At 52.1% G+C, this 19,226-nt stretch overlaps 2 pseudogenes; both read right to left on the bottom strand.

Moving 5' to 3' along the window:
• Nucleotides 1–12,713: 12,713 nt before the first annotated feature.
• LOC119449226 (uncharacterized) lies at nucleotides 12,714–15,000 on the bottom strand (annotated as a pseudogene).
• Nucleotides 15,001–16,300: 1,300 nt separating this feature from the next.
• LOC125944617 (uncharacterized) lies at nucleotides 16,301–18,341 on the bottom strand (annotated as a pseudogene).
• Between the last annotated feature and the right edge of the window lie 885 nt (nucleotides 18,342–19,226).

The following is a 19,226-nucleotide window of genomic DNA, read 5'->3' as shown; positions in this document are numbered from 1 at the left end:
GCGCAGACGACGAGATGCGATTCAGACGAGGCGCGCAATCAACACTATCCCGATGTTAGATGTGTGCCACGTATTCTGGGTACCTCTTCGGTACACGTTATGACATCTCCTCGCAAGGTACGAACCGCTGCTGAAGAAGCGAATCGTAGAGCTACGTGCGCGGCTACAACCAGGCATCATCGGGCTCAGCAGACTGCTGTGCAGAGAGCATTACAAGCCGCATCTCGCCGTTGACGCCGACGCCGGGCGGACAGTTCAGATCGTTCTCGTCAAAACGAGGCGAAGACACTTTGCCGCGAAGACCTTGTTGTGCGTGGTGCCAAAATTGGAGCTACTCTTGCGCCGCTAAACCAGCTTACAGTGTGACTGTGCTGCGTGTGCCGCGCAGGCCTGTGACTTTTTTGTTACACTAGCACTACCTGAATTATTTATTTTCGTTGATCACGCTTCAGCTCGCTGACTTTGCCTCCGCAACTATTTTTTTCCTCTCTTTGGTTTTTTCTCGGAATTCCTTTTTTGGGTTTTCAGACCCGATGACCCATTTTATTTTATTTTATGATTGGTTTTAATGCCCGTTATGCCTTCCGCTGGTGCGGGCTTCCCACACATTTCTTTTTGGTTTCCTTTTTGCCCTGGGGGAAAAACTAAGCTAAGCAGTGGGAGAGCGGGCACGCACAGTCTAAGGTGCCTCGATGCCCTCCTCGCGCACCACTCCCCTTCTACTGGGAAGTCGCGTTTGCTCTCCGCCGTGCGTTCGCTCCCCGTGAAAGCGCGCGTCCCTAGCCCTCGCGCGCTTTCACTCGCACATACAGCATACGGGCAACGAGTTTTAGGGGCGAAGCTCCTTCGGGTGTGGGTCTGTCCCTCCTCTGTAGTATGTAGTAGTAGTTGTCGTTGTAGTAGTAGTCGTCGTAGTAGTAGGTAACCACGCCTACTTTTATGAAAAAAAGATTCCGAAAGTTGTGTCCATAGCGTGGAATCGAACCAGGGACCCCTCGCTTCCGAACGCGTGGCGCTAACCACTACGCCACGAAGCTTTTTTTCATTTTTTTCTTTATTGCATTGGTATAACAGTCAACCACGTAGTGACAAATTCATAATTTTAGAACTGCTTCATGTGTAACAAGCATTCCATACGGGGCACCCAATCGGGTACACACTTTCTTCCTTTTTCCATTTCGAGGAATGAAATGAGAGACTCGCGAAAGTACTCTATTGCAGGGCGAGCATCAACGTCTGCATGGCGAACAGCCATGCGTGACGTCCAAATACTATGCAGAGCCATTAACATAGTAATATGTTAACATAGTAACGCAAAATCGCCAACTGTTGTCCTAGTTAAGAAAAAGGACAACAGTTGGCGATTTTGCGTAGATTATCGGCACCTAAACAAGGTAACCAAGAAGGATGTCTATCCGCTACCACGCATTGACGATGCCCTTGATTGCCTCCATGGAGCACAATATTTTTCGTCCATAGACCTTCGCTCCGGGTACTGGCAAATTGCCGTCGATGACATGGACCGTGAGAAAACGGCTTTTATTACTCCCGACGGCCTCTATCAGTTCAAAGTCATGCCTTTCGGGTTATGTAATGCCCCAGCCACATTTGAAAGAATGATGGACGCCCTCCTACACGGTTTCAAGTGGTCCATCTGCCTCTGTTACTTGGACGATGTGATCGTTTTTTCTCCCACTTTTGCGACGCACCTCGAACGCCTATCGACGGTCCTATCTGTTTTTCGTCGGGCGGGGCTACAACTCAATTCGTCCAAATGCCACTTCGGTCGTCGTGAAATTTCTGTGCTCGGACATCTCGTCGATTCTTCGGGTGTCCGTCCTGATCAAGATAAAATCCGGGCAGTGAAAGACTTTCCCGTGCCCACGTGCGCCAAGGACGTTCGCAGCTTCTTGGGCCTCTGCTCCTACTTTCGTCGGTTTGTCCGCAATTTTGCGGACGTTGCACGACCTCTTACTCAGCTCCTCAAGAAAGACGCTGCCTTCATTTGGGGCTGTGAGCAAGCTCGTGCTTTCACTGAGCTGATCCGGCTGCTTACTTCCCCTCCCATTCTCGCTCACTTTGACGCGTCAGCTCCAACAGAAGTCCGTACCGATGCCAGCGGCCATGGTATTGGAGCTATCCTGGCCCAGAAACAACAAGGACAAGACCGTGTTATTGCTTACGCCAGCCGCCTTCCTTCCCCTGCTGAGCGCAAATATTCCATCACTGAGCGCGAGTGTCTGGCTCTCGTTTGGGCAGTGGGAAAATTCCGCCCCTATTTGTACGGCCGGCAATTCACAGTCATTACTGACCACCATGCTCTGTGTTGGCTTTCATCTCTGAAAGATCCTTCTGGGCGCCTTAGCCGATGGGCTCTGCGCCTTCAAGAATACAACTACTCAGTTGTATACAAGACAGGCCGGTTACACCAAGATGCGGACTGCTTATCGCGCCATCCTCTCGACCCACCTGACGTTTCTATGGCCGGCATTCCTGTCACCGTTCTCTCTTTGAGTGCTTTTGACGATATCGGAGCGGAACAACGCCGGGACGACTTCTTAAAAGACCTTATTCAACGGCTGACTTCAACGACGCCCGACCCTTCCCTTCGAATGTTTGAACTCCACGATGGCATCTTGTACCGCTGTAACATGAGCCCTGACGGCCCTGACCGACTCTTAGTTGTCCCTTCGCATCTGCGCCGGACTGTTCTCGCCCAGCTTCATGATGTGCCGACTGCCGGTCACCTTGGCGTGTCACGGACTTACGACCGCGTTCGTCGGCGCTTTTTTTGGCCTGGTCTTTACCGTGACGTCTGCCGTCATGTCGCTGCGTGTGACCTTTGTCAACGACGAAAAAAGCTGACCACGCTCCCTGCTGGCCGCCTTCAACCACTTGACGTGCCTTCAGAACCATTCTTTCGTGTAGGCGTTGATCTTTTAGGCCCTTTTCCTACGTCTGTTTCGGGAAATAAGTGGATTGCTGTAGCAACAGATTACGCCACCCGATACGCAATCACACGGGCTCTTCCGACAAGCTGTGCAACCGATGTCGCCGATTTTATACTAGAAAACGTCATCCTTCACCACGGTGCCCCTCGACAGCTCCTTACCGACCGAGGCCGCTACTTTCTTTCGAAAGTTGTTAATGACATTCTACACTCGTGCGCGACTAAACACAAACTTGCTACTGCTTACCATCCACAAACGAATGGTCTAACCGAGCGTCTCAACCGGACCCTCACTGAGATGCTATCCATGTATGTCTCCGCTGACCATCGCGACTGGGACGTTGCATTACCATTCGTTACCTTTGCCTACAATTCTTCTCGCCACGATACCGCAGGCTTCTCTCCATTCTTCCTCTTGTTTGGCCGCGACCCTACGCTACCTTTCGACACCCTCCTGCCTGATAGCCTGCATTTCACATCAGAGTACGCCCGGGACGCCATAATCCAGGCACAAGAGGCACGCCATATTGCCCGACGTCGACTTGTGGACTCGCAGGAAAATCAGCGGCGCTTATATGACACCCGCCATCGTGACGCCCACTACACACCGGGCGCCCTGGTTCTCCTTTAGTCTCCGTCGCGACGCGTTGGCCTCTCGGAGAAGTTGCTTTCACGCTACTCTGGTCCTTACCGCGTCTTGCGTCAAGTAACCGACGTCACCTACGAAATCGCCCCTCTTGACCCCACCGTGGCTCAGCCTCGTTCCGACGTAGTCCACGTCGCGCGTCTTAAGCCGTATCACTCGAACGCCTCCTAACCAGCACCGGGTCGGTGCTTCAGCCGCCGGGGGTCATGTGACAGAGCGATGAAGAAGACGTTTTGAGAGCACTTGAAGAAGACGAAGCTCGGGACTTCGCGTGCTTACTATGATCTTGTCAGCCGCTGCCAGTCTTGTAAATACACTGTAAATACATTTATTATTCCTTTTCCCCGTAACATTTTCATATGGAAAACCATCCTCGTTATCAACCATTAGGTACCTTATTCCCTGTGCATCCAAAGGGAAATCCTTCTTTAAGGTCCTTTGCAGGACATCCAAGAAGAACACGCCATCCCAGCATTCCAGGAACACGTGTTCAATCGTTTCAGGTTTCCGGCACAAGAAACAGTGGTCACCCCACGGAACGAAGAATCCCTTATCAGAAAGCCAAGTCTTAACTGGCAAAACGCCTGCATGTAATTTAAAGAAGAAGGTTTTCACCCCGGGACGCACAGGCATGCTTTTTACACGTTTCAGCACTTTGCGCCACTTTCCTCCCGAGAAATGAGTCCGGTACAATGGAATTGGGAGAACAATATCACATAAATCATTATACAATTTTTTTACGAGACACTGCGCTTAAATATTCAATCGAGAAACGGGCCTCCAGGAAGCGGCACGACTCAACAACCTCTTTAAGGTAACCCTGTAGTCGACCTTCCATTTTATTGGAAGAGATGACAAAGTTGGGCAAAGCACTGACCAATCGTACTTGGCAAACTGTGCGCAGGAAAGGATCCTGAACATCTCGAAGGTACAAAAAACGGTTTACAAGCTGTCTCAGAAATAAATGCGATAAGCTTCAGCCCTCATCACGCACACGCCGAAAAAGGTTCGTCCGACTTGTTCGTTCTCATGTCGATCCCCATATAAACACGGCAAAAACTCGATGAAGTCTTTGCACATTCACTCGAGAACAGTAGAGCACTTGCAACACATACCACAATTTACTAATGAAAAACAAATTGCAAACCGTTGCACGAGCAAAGATTGATAAATCTCTGCCCTTCCATTTCTCGGCTTTTTCTCGGATTTCTTCTGTCTGTCTCCTCCAATAGGGATCACTGTCGGTGTAATTTTCTAAGGGTACGCCTAAATACTTCACCGGGGTTGTTACCCACTGCACATTCAGGAAAAACTGTGGCGTGAGATCGCAATCGCCATGCCAAAAGCCAATACATTTTCCCCAATTGACAGCACTACCGCTTACTTGACAAAAACGTTTCACAATGGTAATAACCTCCGCTATACTTTCGAGATTTGAACAAAAAAGACCTATATCGTCTGCATAGGCCAGAACGCGTACTTCAGATGCATGTAGCCTGAAGCCACTAATTGTACTGCGGTTTATAATACTTAGGCAAAAGCTTTCAATAAACATGCAAAAAAGGAGAGGGGAAATAGGACAACCTTGGCGAACTGAGCGACGCACTTGGATGAGATTTTCAACGTCTTTGTTAACAATGAGCCTAGTGCTACAACCACTGTACGCCATACGAACAGCTTCAGTTATTACTGTGCCAACATTTGCATGTTCTAAGACAGTTATAAGTAAGTCATGTGGCACGCGGTCAAAAGCCTTCTCAAAATCAATCTGGAGCATCGCAACTGCACCCTTCATGACATCACAACACTCTAATACACACCTCGCTTTGTGAATGTTGGTAAAGATGCTTCTGCCCTTTATTCCACATGTTTGATGCGGGCCGACTATTTCGTTTATTACACTTTGCAACCTTCTAGCCACTATTTTCATAAAAATTTTGTAATCAACATTTGTCAGACTGATAGGACGATAGGCTGATACCTGCCGAAGTTTAATAGAATCGTTCGTTTTCGGAATAAAAATGGTATGGGAAGTGAGAAATGAAGGAGGCAGAGATTTAAACTCAAAGGCCTCATTGAATAAGCGCCCCAATATCGGAGATATTTCTCGCTTGAAGGTCTTATACAAAGCCGCACTTAGCCCGTCAGGGCCAGGGGACTTCCCGGGATTTAGGTCTTCGATTGCTTTCTCTACCTCTCCTACCGAGATTGAAAGTTGCAATATATCCTTTGTTTCGTCATCTAATTGTGGCATGAACGCCAAAAATTCACTTTTGAATTGGTCACTATCTACCGTACCTAAAGAAAACAGAGCATTGTAATACTCGTAAAAGGCTTTCTCAATCTCGTCTTTCGCACTTGTCAAGGCACCATTGTATGTTATTTCTGCAATTATATTACGTTGCGCGTAACTTTTTTCCGTCCCTATTGCGCGCTTTGTAGGCCTTTCGGCCATTACCGTTTTCTCTGCTCTCGCTCTTATAATTGCACCCCGAAATCTTTCCATGTCTAACTCCAATTTTTCTTTCACCACACGGATATGTCCCTTAAAGGTTCCAGGCGTTAGACACTCTTCTTTGACAAGAGTTTGCAAGTTTGAACGTAACAGTCTCTCGTGAATTCGTTCATGTTTAAGTATGCTGCTTCTGTCTACAGCTTTAATTTTAATTTTTTGCTTAAATGTTTCCCATTTCGGCCCAGCTTCTGAATTAGGGTCACGGTACAGTTCTTGTATGCCCTCATGTACTAAAGTTTTGAAAACATCGTCATCAAGTAGTTTATTATTAATTTTCCATGAATCCAAGTTAAATTTTCCCTTTCTTTCTTTTTTGCGGCAAATGCTAAACATCACGAGGCAATGGTCAGTGAAGGAGAGGGGTGTTACGCAATAATCTTTACAAAGAGGCACAATATCCAGCGACACATATGCACGATCTAAGCGTGCGTGACTAGAACCTTGAAAATGAGTGAATTGGACATTATGCCCACTGGTAATACATTCTCCCACATCTTCCAGAGCGAAATCATTGATGATATCCATTAACTTTATCGTGCTAGTATCACGGGGCGGCGTAGTACTCGTTTTGTCTCGTGCTGAGCATACACAATTAAAATCGCCGAGAAGGATCAGTATACGATCAGTGTTACAATACTCACTAATGCGGCCGAAATAATCTAGACGCTGTGCAACATCAGTTGGAGCATACAAACAAACCACGCGCCATTCATTGCCAGCAAAAACAAAGTCACAAACTACAAAGCGGCCCAATGGACAGCTTATAACAGACTGTATAACAATCCCTAAGCAACTACGCACCAATAATACACACCCTCCTGACGTCCCCACCGCATGACTGACACACACACTATAGTGCACCGAGAACGGGCGTAACATGCCGTCGGTCTGGTCCTGCCTTGAACTTTAGTTTCCTGCACTGCGATTATGTCCAATTCTTGTTCCATCGCAATACGATACAACTGATTTTGCCTTCTTTTAGTCGCTAATCCTCGTACATTAATTGTTCCTACGCGCAGAGACCTTTCCAACGACACAATTTTCCTGCCGGACGAGACCGCCGGCAAGACGCCCTCATTTCCCATCTCGACGCTTTGTGCAGTCGCGGGACGCGTCCAGGTAACGGGCGAGTGCGGACGCATGCAACATCGGCTCCGTGAGACCGATGCTGCCCTTCTGGTAAATTGACATCTCGTTTCAAGAAACTTGCCGTGTAGCTACCCGAAGGTGAGTGGAGGCCACTCACCAAGTTTGGCGACCATATCGTCCAGCAAACGTGACTTATTGGACAGAGAAGACCGACACGCCGTACAGGCCGCGCCATGCCAGGCGCGAGTCCTAGCTCGGCGAATCACCGGCAGCCCACGATGATGGAAGTACAAATCGAAGGAACTACCCTCCGAGAAGAGGACTACGACCCAGCAGAATGGACTAAGATCATCGGAACCTATCAAGTCCCAGTCAAAAGCCCGAATGGAATATACAAACGGGGTACGCGGAAAACAGAAGGCATCCGAGGAACGCACCGAAACGCTCCCCGCGTCGACGTGGCGTCCGACGTACCGCCCGAACCCGGCGTACTTGCGTGCAACGCAGCAAGTGAAGCGCAAAAGCCGCCAAATGGCTCCACTGCCACAACATGCGATTAAGGTAGTTTTCCGCTCACAGGGAGGCCTATTCTTACCCAACATACAACCGCAGCTGCTGCTCCGCTGCCTCTACGAAACGGCGAAGATACCGATGGGAGAAGTGCAACTACGCGTGCACCCAATGAACAACACGTGCACAGTAGCCACCACTAACCAGGAAGCAGCCCTTAACCTGGTTAAAATCAGAAGCATTACCCTAAATGCAAAAGCGTATGGGGTGGCAGCGTACATAGTCCCTGCAGCGGACACAGTAAGAGGCGTGATATCGAATGCTTTTTGGGATGAAACGGAAGAAGAGCTTCTGCAAGATCTACAAGCGAGAAATCCGGAAGCAGGCATTCTACTAGCAAGACGCATGGGCAAGTCTAAATCCATCCTGATAACCTTTGCCCAGGGACCCATCCCCCGTAGAATCATCTACTATGGGGGAGTACACCTGTGCACGCCATATAGGGCGCGACCAGAGGCCTGCACGAACTGTCGCGCCCCAGGACACAGATATGATGTGTGTCCAGAACTGAAAATACCGAGATGTCCAAGATGCGGCGAAGATCACGGCGAAGACAGAACACGACAGTGCGTGCCCCGATGCATTATGTGCGGCGGAGAGCACCTTACAGGAACAGGATGGTGTAAAGCAACGAAGCGACAACAAACAACGAAGCCACCGGTAAACAGGGAAACAACCGGAAGACGCCAGCTACACCCAGAAGATTTTCCAAGATGGAATCCATCAGCCCCCCGAAGGCCCCCGAGGAGCTCACATGGGCAGAACGAATCGTCCCCAACCTGACCCTCGGGACGAGGAGATGATCCGTCTTCGAGAGGAGGTAAGAAGCTTGCGACAGGCCATCACCCAACCCCACCCATCACCCGTCACCCAAACCATCATCCAACCCTCACACCCACCCACTGGTCACCCTTTACCCCTAGACACCCAGAGTTCGTCTCCCGCAGAAACCTCAACCTCCACCCCACCTACAAAAAAGAAAAGACGTTCCTCCGCCATCAGCCAAAACAACAGAGCTGGAGCAATCAGACAAAACAGCTGAGATGGAGGCTCAGTTTGAAGCCAAACTTGAGGCAAAATTAACAGCGAAACTAGCACACTTCCAACAGCAGATGCGCGATGAATTTCAACAATTCCTAGACAAGCGCCTGCAAACACTCGAGGCTCGATTCCCAACTCTCGAAGCTCGGATCGACAGCCTCATTGACGAACGCTTCAAAATTTTAGAGAACAAGCTAGATACCTTCTGTACCCAGCTCAGGACACAGATGGGCCTAACGGTGGTGGAGGCAACCAACCAAATGCAGGCGGTGCCCCTACCCCATACCACTCATGCCCCCTCCACTTCCCAAACTTCTGGACAGCAAAATGGCAGGTGATTCATCTAATTCTAAGACTCCTCCCCTTTTAAAACTCTGGCACTGGAACTGTCGCAGCATACGCCGTAAGCGAGAAGCGCTAATTCAACTCATACTAAATGAGGAACGCCCACCAGACCTAATTCTGCTACAGGACCCTAAAACAAGCATATCGCTCCCAGGATATACTGCTTATCACTCACCAAACGATACTACTCCGGTTGTGTCTACCTTTATCAAGCGGTTCATAAGGCATACGCAACTTTCATTCTCCCACATAGTACAAAATGTAGTCCTTGAAGTTATCCCACTCGACATTCAACAGGATTCCTTACTCATCGCCAATAAATATAATCCGCCGAGTATGGCAGCAACGCGCTGCGCTCACCTAATAGCGCAAATTACCGCAGCGGCAAATAAAACACCAATAATAGTGGCCGGAGACTTTAATTGCGCGCACACCGATTGGGATACCAGAGAACTTCTGGCAGAGGGGAGGTTCTCATGACACAAGCTCAACAGTCCCAGCTCACGGTGTACAATGATTTCGACTGCCCCACCAGACAAGGTACAACAGGAATGATGGACACAAGTCCGGATCTCACGATGGGCAGACGCATCCACAACCTTCAATGGAATAGAACAACACATACTTTAGGCAGTGACCATTATATTATCGAAGTTCAAGTCTCAGGTCCCCAAGCGTCTCGAAAAAGAATAGAGCATAAATTAATCAACTGGGATAAATTTAGAAAACGGCGGGAAACAAACCAACAAACAGGGCCGGTGGATGCGCTAACCTGGACAGAACAAGTCCTCGAGGACCAAGCGGCGTGCACCAAGTAATATAGCCCAGAACAGCAAGTCCCAGTTATGGACTCAAAATTGGCGCATATGAATAGAAGCGCATGAAAGTCTCATGAAAAGATATGCTAAGCAAAAACGCAACAAGAAGCCTCAAAGCAGGATATCTGAGCTGGCACAGCAAATTCAGGATTACAGCCAACAACTTTGTAGACAGAATTGGCAGCAGATATGTGAGGGTCTCAGAGGCAATCTCAGTACCACTCGAGCGTGGCATCTTTTAAAACATCTAATTGATCCCATGAAAAGTAAACAACACACTAGAAATCTTGTCGCTCGACTAACCCACAACCATAAATACGACACGCAGGCGCTACTACAGAAACTTAAGAGCCTACACACCTCGCCGGGCACTTCCACTCCACTGCCGGATTTCGCCGGCCCACCAAATAATGAACTAGACAGGGACATAACTATACAAGAAGTCCGAGCAGCACTTCATAGACTCAGCAACACCACGCCATGCGAAGATCGCATAACAAACGCCGCTCTTAGAAACCTAGACGACAATTCCCTGCAAGAACTTACCGGTATCTTCAACAAGCATTGGCAGAGCGGCACACTGCCAGAGGAGTGGACACATGGAAGGGTCATACTAATACTGAAACCTAACAAACCAGTTACCCCAGAAAATATGCGCCCCATCTGCCTTACCTCCAGCCTAGGCAAACTCTTTGAGCAAGTCATCCTAGCTAGATTGCACGGTCACATGGAAGACACTGGTCAATACCCACACTCAATGATTGGTTTCCGATCGGGCTTATCCACGCAAGATGCCATGCTGCAACTCACAACAGCTATTCTGGACCCCCTCATACCTGCGCACACTAAAGCGGTACTGGCGATTGACCTCAAAAAGGCTTTCGACAACGTCACGCACGATGTCATCCTAAAGGCCATGATAGACCTAGGAGTTGGCCAACGAACATACAACTACATAAAGGCTTTCCTGCAAAACCGAACGGCCAGCATGTGCGTAGACAACCTTCGTACACGCCGCTACACACTAGCGAACGTAGGCACACCGCAAGGCTCAGTGCTGTCCCCATTCCTTTTTAACGCAGTACTTATTCCGCTCGCGCGGAAGCTACAGCAAATTCCCCATCTTGACCATACCCTGTACGCGGATATCACCCTGTGGACTACATATGGATCGGACGCGCAAATCGAAGAAACACTGCAAACAGCCGCAATGGTAATGCAGGAAGAGGTCACCAAGGTAGGCCTCACCTGCTCATCGGAAAAATCTGAACTTTTGTTGATCCCGCCAAAGGGTAGAACGTATCATACTCCTATTAGAATCTACGTACAGGATAGGGTGGTCCCACAGGTCCACACCATTCGAATCCTTGGCCTCTACCTGCAACAAGATGGGAAAAATACCGAAACCATCAAACGCCTAAAGAGCACGCTAGCAGCTACCACGCAGCTAATACGCAGAGTAACAAATAAAGCTCACGGCCTGCGGGAAGAAGATACTCTGCGAGTAGTACAAGCATATACCATGAGTAGAGTACTGTACTCTACCCCCTACCTCAACCTCAATATAACCGAAACGCAAACAATAAATTCTATAATCAGACAAGCTACCAAGGCTGCGCTCCGCCTGCCCAAAAGCACCAGTAACGAACGACTGGCGGAGTTAGGCATGCATAACACCATACAAGAACTAACTGAAGCACACCTACAGGCACAATATCTCCGACTAGCCAGTACCTCTACCGGGAGGCATATACTTTCAAAACTCGAAATTCGCATCCCTGCTAATCATGACTGCCTAAAAGCCCTTCCTACGGAAATTCGTCAAACGCTACGCATTCGACCGCTCCCTCGTAACATGCACCCCGACCAAAACCGCGAGCGGCGGAAAGCCAGAGCAGCAGCCCTTCATAAACGGTACGGCGATGAACAAAACGCAATATGGGTAGATGCTGCATGCGATCAGCACGGAGCCACAGCGGCTGCTTACACACTGAACAGACCTCCATTAATAAAGGAACTACCCCAGGGAACGGACCCAGAGGAAGCGGAAGAGATCGCTATAGCGCTAGCGCTCGGCAGCTCCAGTGCTACCTACCCTACATCCTGAGTGACTCTAAAACTGCACTGCTAAATTATGCTAGGGGCAGAGTTCACCCTGCCACCTTCCACATACTGACCCAGAACCCCCCCTTCTCCCGCAGCGCTAAGCTCATCTGGGTGCCCGCGCACTCGGGAAACCCCGGCAATGAGGCCGCCGATTCTTTAGCTCGAGGGTCGAGAAACCGGGCACAGGCGGACCTCATGGGGGGTTTCTCGAGGGAGCGTGCGTGTACCTTCGCTGAGCTCATCGCGAATGCTCGCGCCGAGAGGCAAATATACCCACCGCCCCACTCTTCCCTCACTACCAGGGAGCAACACCTGTGGCGCCGTCTGCAAACGCGCACCCTACCTACCCCATCCCTCCTCTCCCACTACAGACCCATCCCACCTTCCTGCCCTCTGTGCAATGCACCGAAAGCAAACCTCACCCACATACTCCTGGCCTGTCCGGCTTCTCCTCCCCCTGGCGGCCCGACACCACTCCAAACCTGGGAGGACTGGGAGACCTCACTGCGCTCCACGGACCCGGCAAGGCAGAAGATCGCCGCCATCCGGGCTGCTAGCGTCATGGACATGTTAAACATGAACGTTTGAGTGCGGTGGGGTCGCGCGGGGACCCAGGGGACCTGGGAGGTTCCAAATGCCCTGTGAGAGAGAGAGAATAACTTTATTGAGAATGCCTGCAGAGTCGATTAGGCTCCCTCCACGCAGGGAGGACGAGCTTTCATCGCGACGCGGCCACTACGTCAGTCTCGTGCGTTATGCTCCTCGAGGTCTTGCTCCCTCGCTACTTCCGCGGGTCCGAGAGGGCCGCCGCCCCCTTCCTGGGGGTGCCGCCCCCCTTATCCTCGGTTTCGCTAGGTTGCTGCCTTCCTAGAGCTGCCGAGACTTGCTGGACGGCCTTGAGTTGTGTCTCTTGATCGTAGATCCTCGTTGCAGCCTCTAGCTGCGGCGGGATCGTCGTCTTCTCACTGGCTTCTCTCGGATTTATACCACAGTCCCAAAGGATGTGAGCCGCGGTAGCTCTCTCCTTCGCACACAGTCTACACACGTCACTCGTGTACACACTCGGACACACGTGCTTAGCTAGCACCGGGGTGAGCAGGGACCCTGTCTGTAATTGTCTGTATAACACTGCCTCCTTCCGGGTAAGCCCCGGGTGAGGTGGGGGCATAGTCTGTCTGTTCAGTCACTATTTCGTTGAAGGTGGTCATCTTGTCCTTGACACTGTACCGCGACCAACACTCCGAGTCGGCCGTGTTTGCAGCCGCGCGGTTGGTTAGTCCTCGCGCGGCCGCGTTGGCCGTCTCGTTGTGGTTCGCGTTCCCGCGTTCCGACACGTCACTGCCCATGTGGGCCGGAAACCACTTGATCACAGCAGCACTTTTGCGCCCGATGTCTTCGACCTTGCGCAGTATGCGCGCTGCCTCACTACATACCATACCTTTGGCATAGTTCTTCACTGCCGTTCTAGAGTCACACAGCACTGTAGTGCATCCGGGGTCGGAGACGGCCAAGGCGATAGCCATCTCCTCCGCTTGGTGCGCTTCTCGAGTCCGGACGCTCGCTGCGGTCTTCGTTGCACCCGTCGATGCTCCGACGACCACAGCCGCGTATGCGTCGCTGCTGCCTCGATACTCCGCCGCGTCCACGTAGACGGCGCCTTCTTCTCTGGCGTGGAGGTCCAGAGAGCCCTGGCCCTCGCCAACCGCCGCTCCTTGTTGTGCTCGGGGTTGACGTTCTTCGGGATCGGGCAGACCCTGAGATTTCTATTGATGCTATCCGGTATAGGTACGTTGTTCTGCTGCTTGCCTTCGCTCGGCTCGAGGCCAAGGTCCCGCAGTATCTGTCTTCCGGTTCTCGTTTCAGAGAGACGTTCGAGTTGCGCTGTTCTATGTGCCTCGGCTATTTCGTCCAGCGTGTTGTGGACTCCCAGCGCCATGAATTTTTCGGTGCTCGCGCTCCCGAGGAGACCGAGTGCCGCCTTATACGCGTTGCGTATGGTGGCATCTATCTTGTTACGTTCACTCGGCCTCCAGTTGTGGAAGGCGGCGACGTACGTTATGTGGCTAACTGCAAAGGATTGAACGAGCCTAGTCAGGCTCTCCTCCTTCATCCCCGCTCTTCTGTTGGACACCCTCTTGATGAGTCTCATTGCCGCGGCCGCTTTGCCCGCGAGCTTGTTCACCGTTTCACCGTTTACTCGATTTCGCTCGATGAGCAGCCCGAGCACTCGAATCTTCTCGACTTCCGGTATTACTTGTCCTCCCGCCGTCTTGATCGTGATCTTGGGATGCTCGTACTTGAATTCCATATTCTTTCTTTTCCTGCCGGCTCCTTTCGGTGGAATCACCAGCAGCTCTGACTTGGCCGGAGAGCAGACGAGTCCAGACCCGTCCAGCTGCTCCTCGATGGCGTTGACCGCTTCTTGCAGCGTTGTCTCGATGTGTCCGTCGCTTCCTCCCGGTACCCATAGCGTAACGTCGTCGGCGTAGATGGTGTGCCGGACTCCCGTTACTCTTTCTAGCCGGTTGCCCACCCCGATCATCACGAGGTTGAAGAGTAACGGGGAGATCACCGAGCCCTGCGGGGTTCCGACGCTGCCCAGGTTCTCTTCGAGCTGCAGGTCTCCCGAGCAGATTTCGGTGGTCCGTTCCGTCAGGAAGTCTTTGATGTACTCGTATGTCTTTCTGCCCATGTTTAGCCTGGATACTTGGGCCAGGATAGCCGAGTGCCTCACTTTATCGAAGGCGCTCTGCAGGTCCAGCCCAAGTATGGCTCTGTTGTCCTTGGTGGCCGTCATATCGTCGATGATCTCGTTCTTCAGTAAGATCATGGCGTCTTGCGTCCCGAGCTTGTTCCGAAACCCTATGATGGAATTCAGGTAGAGCTCCGATTCTTCCAGGTAACGCTGCCACCTGTTCATGAGAACGTGTTCGAGGACCTTTCCCACGCACGAAGTCAGCGAGATCGGCCTGAGGTTCTCTATGTTTGGTGGTCTACCAGGCTTGGGGATGAGGATCGTCTTGGCTGCTTTCCATTGCTTGGGTAGCCTTCCATCTTGCCAGCACTTGTTGTACAATTTCGTGAGCGTTTCGATGGCCGCTTCGTTGAGATTCTTGAGCGCTCTGTTGGTCACTCGGTCGGGACCCGCGGCGGACCTGCCATTGAGATCCTGCAGAGCAGCTCTGACTTCCCATGTCTCGATGTCTCGATCTAGCGTCTCGTTCTCGTTGCCTTGGTAATCCGGGTGTCTTTCCGTGGGGGTGGTCGGTAGGTACTTGGCGTCCAAGTTCCGCTTGATCTCGTCCTCTCCGTGTTCGCAGATTGCCTTGTGTAGGATCCTGGCCAGGTTGTTGTGTTGGTGGCCCTTGGTCTTTGTTTCGTGGAGGAGGTGCCGCAGCATGTTCCACGTCTTTCCCTTGTGTAACTGTCCGTCGGCTTCATTGCAGGCCTCGTTCCATTGTTGGGTGCATAGCACCTTGCAGTGAGCCTCGATCTGCCTGTTGAGCTCGGCGATCTTCTTCCTTAGACTTCGGTTCGTTCGTTGCTTCTGCCACCTCACCTTTATGGACTGCTTGGCTTCTATCAGGTGGGCGAGCCGACTGTCGATCTTGTCTATCCGTTCGTCCGTTTCCAGCTCTTTGGTGGCTCTTTCCGTCGTCTCAACGACGTTAGCCGCCCATTGTTCGATGTCCATAATGTCCAGTTGCACCGCGGGTAGTGCCGTTCGAAAGGCGTCCCAATCCGTAATGCGATGCTTCCTTATGCCGGTGTTGCCTTGGCCTTCGAGCGGTACGACGACCTCCACGATGTAGTGATCGCTGCCCAGCTCTTGTCCCATGTTTCTCCATTCCGCTTGTCTCGTTCTTCCTTCGGTTTTGATGAAGGTAAGGTCCGGAGTGGTGTCTCTCGTAACCGATGTACCGATTCTGGTGGGAAAGACCGGATCCGTGATTAGGTTCAGTCCCACGTCGGTGGCATCTTGCATCAGCTCTCTTCCCTTGACCGTCGTTCTTTGGTAGCCCCAGCCTTGGTTCGGAGCGTTAAAGTCTCCGCACACTAGGAGCGTATTGCTCCCCGCGACTCTACTCGCCTTGTGAAGTAGTGCCTTGAACTTCTGTTGTCCGTGAGACGGATTGCTGTAGACGTTCACCAGGTAAGTGCTCTCCTTCCTCTTCTTGCCCGTAATTACTTCCACCGTGCAGTGTTCGATGGCGCTTCTGCCGATCAGTTCGTGTTCCATGAAGGTGATCACTTTCCTAACGAAGGTGCAGACCCCTCTGCCCTTGCCCTTGGACGTGTCCCTTTCGCTCGGCGGGCTGTCGTGCGACCGGTAGCCCGGGAGTCTTGGTGTCTCTTCGCTGTGTGTTTCTTGTATCATTATTACGTCTGGTTTCCTCGTTTGTTGCTGCAAGTGTTGCAGCAGCACCGCTCTCTTGCCGGTAAAGCCGTTGCAATTCCAGTGCCAGACCAAGAGGTCTCTCACTGGCGGTGTGGTTACTGCTATGAGTGCTGTCCCGGCCATGATTGCTGCAGTTTGGCGATGATCTGTCCTTCCATACTTTGCATTTGTGCCTGTATGTGCGCCTGCAGCTGTGTTTGCATCTGCGCTATCATGTTCTCTGAATGTTGGTTGTCATCTGCTGAACCGTTTGCTCGAGCGCGGTGAGGCGTTCGTTGGTTACCTTGCTGGTCGCCTCAAGATGGTCGAGTCTGTCACCCTGTTTTTCGATTTTCTCCGTTATCTTTCGTTCTTTGGCACCCTCTATGGCTCTCCTCTTGGGAGCTGGTCCTGCCGCTATCGTGGCTCTCGGGTCTACCTCGACCTCTGGTTCGTCCTCGGTCTTCTCTTGTTTCCTCTGTTGCGCGGGCGTCGGCTGCTGTTGCTGCTGTTGCTGCATCGCAATTAATGTCGTTACCTTCTCGTTGATTTCCTTGATGGTTGCGTCCTGTTCGGCGATTCTCCGCTTTAGCTTCTCGTTCTCGTCTCTCAAGGATTTTTCCACCCCGTTCGCTTCTTGGATCTTCTTCGCGGCGTTTTGCGCCGGTGGTTGTCTCTTCTCTGCCATGTTTGCATTGACTGCGTCGGCCCAGGAGCCTCTCTCCCTCGACTGCGACGGTCTGCGGCGACTGGCGCTCCTGCCTATTTTGCTGTCGTCCCTTTTGCGGCTGCTGTCGTGCTTCTTTGATTCCCCGCGGGGTCTCTCGGCAGGCGACGCTCGTCGCGGCGGAGAGCTTTCCGGGTCCGGTTGTTCGCTGCATGGCTTCCATCTTGCGTTCCCATTGCCGCTTCTTCACCACGTACGGCATCTTGTACTTGTTTTTGCATTCCCTCTCGACCGTTGGGTGCTGTCCCCCACATAGCTTGCACTTGGGCTTGCATTCGCGTTCGTGACCCTCTCTGGGGTTCGCGATTCCGCAGCCGAAGCACACTTTGGCGTTGGTATTCGGGCATACGTCTCTTCTATGGCCGACCCTGCCGCATTGCTTGCACACGTCAAAGTGCTTGCGGTAAAGCCCGCACATGACCAATATCGAGCCATACTTGACGTAGTTCGGTACTTTCTGTCCAGCGAAAAGTACTATCACCGTGGTTGTATTGCCGATTCTGTGCGCCTCCACCGCTAGGGGGTTGTAGGGGTTCACGATGTTTTCGGCTATCTCCTCCGGGGTATCGTCTACGGCTATACCTCGGATGACTCCCTTGACCGTGCCGTTTGGCGCCGTTCGGTAGGCGTTGATTTCGTATGTCTTACTTCCTATGTTAAGGGCTTTGACCTTAGAGTACAGCGTGGCGCGCCTCTCGTCCGGGGTGCTGACCACGATGATGTTTTGCTGCGCGTTTGTGCAGATGGTGTCTGCTTTGGCTTCTTCCTTCGTTACTCGAGCCGCCGTCCTGACGACCGACATGATACTTGAAGCCTCCGTTTTCACTACGTTGAGACCGCCACGTGGTCTCATGACTACCTTGGTGTCTTCTTTCGGCATATCTATCGTCATCCTCACCGCTTTCGTTACCGAAGCTGCAACTCTCTTAGCAAAGCTGGCCCTGGTCTTGGGTCTAGACTGGCGAGTAATGGTGGCGGACTCACCGCTTTCCTTGCCGGCCATGATCTGCTTGATGCGCTTGCCGGAGGCCGACCAGCCTTCGACTTCTTCCGGTGTAATGTCCTCTCCGTGAACTTCGATGCACGTGCGCCCGCCGAAACTGCCGATGCTCAGCGTTGACGCCGTGTTGTCTTCCATCGACGTGACCACTTCCATTTCGGACGCCATCTTGGTCGTACTCGTTGCCGGGTTAGGCCTAGCGGCCGGGCCCGTCACGACCGGTGGGCGTACTCGTGGTAGGCCTACGTTAGGCTTAGCGAAAAGTCCGCACCGCACCAGAGAAGAGTCCTCGTAAATCGAGAAAATCACGTACCGTTTCGTCAAAACTGGTACCGGTCGATGCACCGCACCTTCGCGCACACTTTGGTACCAATTATATCGCGGTAACTGTAAATTAACGCTGCGTTGATTGGCATAATAGCAGGAGTCGATGTGAAGCGCGTCCGCTCCCGTCGACAACCGCGCGTTCGCTCAAGAGAAGAAGTTGTCGCCGATGATGATGATGATGATAAGTGGTTCTTGAGGGAAAGGGAAAGGTTGGCGCTATCTTCTGCAGCCCTTGAGGGAGCACGGCTCAGCGCCAACGGGGAGGGGTAAGTGGGAGCGAAAGAAGGGATAGAGTGGAGTCGCCATGGCTGGGCGAAGCAAAACCGGCAGGCATAGGCGGCACGTATCAGGCCGAGATGGAAGGCCTTGGTGTGCTGCAGAGTCTGCAGCGGTGTTGTGCCAGGCCGGTCAGGCCCGGGGTGGGGTGGGAGGCCGTGAGGCCTTCCCGCTTGTAGAAATGTCCTTAGAGGCGTGCGGAGAGCCCTGACGAGTCAAGGAACTCCACGACGCCTCGAAGTGCAGAAAGGTGGTGTCGGCCGGGGAAGAGGAGATCTTCCTCCTTGCCAGAGGGGAGGCCCAGGCGGCGGAACTCCTGCAGGAGTGGGCCCCGCTGCTGGAGGTACGCCGGGCAGGCCAGCAGGAGATGTTCGATCGTCTCCGGCTCCCCGCAGGAGCTGCAGGCCGGGGACGTCGCTCGTCCCAGTCGGTAGCTGC

Source organism: Dermacentor silvarum, chromosome 4, assembly GCF_013339745.2.
Source record: "Dermacentor silvarum isolate Dsil-2018 chromosome 4, BIME_Dsil_1.4, whole genome shotgun sequence".
NCBI classification, from domain to species: domain Eukaryota; kingdom Metazoa; phylum Arthropoda; class Arachnida; order Ixodida; family Ixodidae; genus Dermacentor; species Dermacentor silvarum.
The sequence above is the reverse complement of the archived record's forward strand: the minus strand, read 5'-3'. Positions and strand labels throughout refer to the sequence as shown.